The sequence below is a fragment of the Schistocerca americana genome, chromosome 3 (genome assembly GCF_021461395.2).
Source record: "Schistocerca americana isolate TAMUIC-IGC-003095 chromosome 3, iqSchAmer2.1, whole genome shotgun sequence".
Taxonomy (NCBI): domain Eukaryota; kingdom Metazoa; phylum Arthropoda; class Insecta; order Orthoptera; family Acrididae; genus Schistocerca; species Schistocerca americana.
Genome location: NC_060121.1, coordinates 912,674,814 through 912,675,866, shown reverse-complemented (window position 1 = coordinate 912,675,866; position 1,053 = coordinate 912,674,814). Strand labels below are relative to the sequence as shown.

At 39.3% G+C, this 1,053-nt stretch overlaps 1 pseudogene; it reads right to left on the bottom strand.

Annotated features, from left to right (window-relative positions):
• Window positions 1–476: 476 nt before the first annotated feature.
• LOC124608546 lies at window positions 477–595 on the bottom strand (annotated as a pseudogene).
• Between the last annotated feature and the right edge of the window lie 458 nt (window positions 596–1,053).

Here is a 1,053-nt window from a genome sequence, read left to right as displayed (position 1 = left end):
CTTGATCCACCCATTTTAATTTGGGTTCTTCATACTTTGCTCAAGTCATTCCAAAGACTATTTCCTACTAATTCACCATTTATTTTCCTATGTCAGTAATTTGGCATTACTTATCTATTATTATTATTATTATTATTGGTGTTATTACTGATGATGGATTTTAATTCTGAAATTTAATAGTTCAGTATTTTATTGCACATACTTTATCATTTTAAAGCTTTCTACACATTTTATTATATTGAGATTTTTGTTATGTAAGCAACAAACAAACACCAGTCAAACAGACCGTGAAAGCCCAACGGTACCTACCGGCCACCGCGTCATCATTAGCACTTAGGCATCACCGGATGCGGATACGGAGGGGCGTATGGCCAGAATACCGCTCTCCCGGCCGTTGTCGGTTTTCTGCACCGGTGCTGCTACTTTGCAGTCAATTAGCTCCTCAGTTGGCCTCACTAGGGCTGATGCACCCCACTTGCCAACAGCACTCGGAAGACCCGGGCGGTGACCCATCCAAGTGCTAGCCAATCCCGACAGCGCTTAACTTCTGTGATCTGACGGGAACAGGTGTTAGCACTGCGGCAAGGCTGTTATGTTTGCGATGTACAACGAAATTAAAATTGAAATCAATCAGCTTTAATTATAGTTTCCCTAGAACACTACAGCGTGGCAACACTAACGCGAAAGACTGTGTTAATGAGTCCATCCCAATCTAAGACGTGAAAAACTCAACATCATATTCCAACGGCAATCTCAGTACACGAGGTTGCCTTGTTGATATACACTGGCATGGGTTCCTTTTGTCAATCACTATAGCTTCGAACTACAGTTACGTACATCAGCAACCATTCCGTGACAGACTGCCACAAACTGATATCATTCCTTGAATATACAACTTGAAACGCATTATTTATTTATTTCACATTTAATCTCTTATTTAGGTTCTAAAATGCTTCATACTTTGAACGTAAAATAAAATTGTTTCTATAACACTTAATATATTCCTGTAAAACCTAATATTCATTAACACATTTCTGTGGAAGGCTGTTTTAC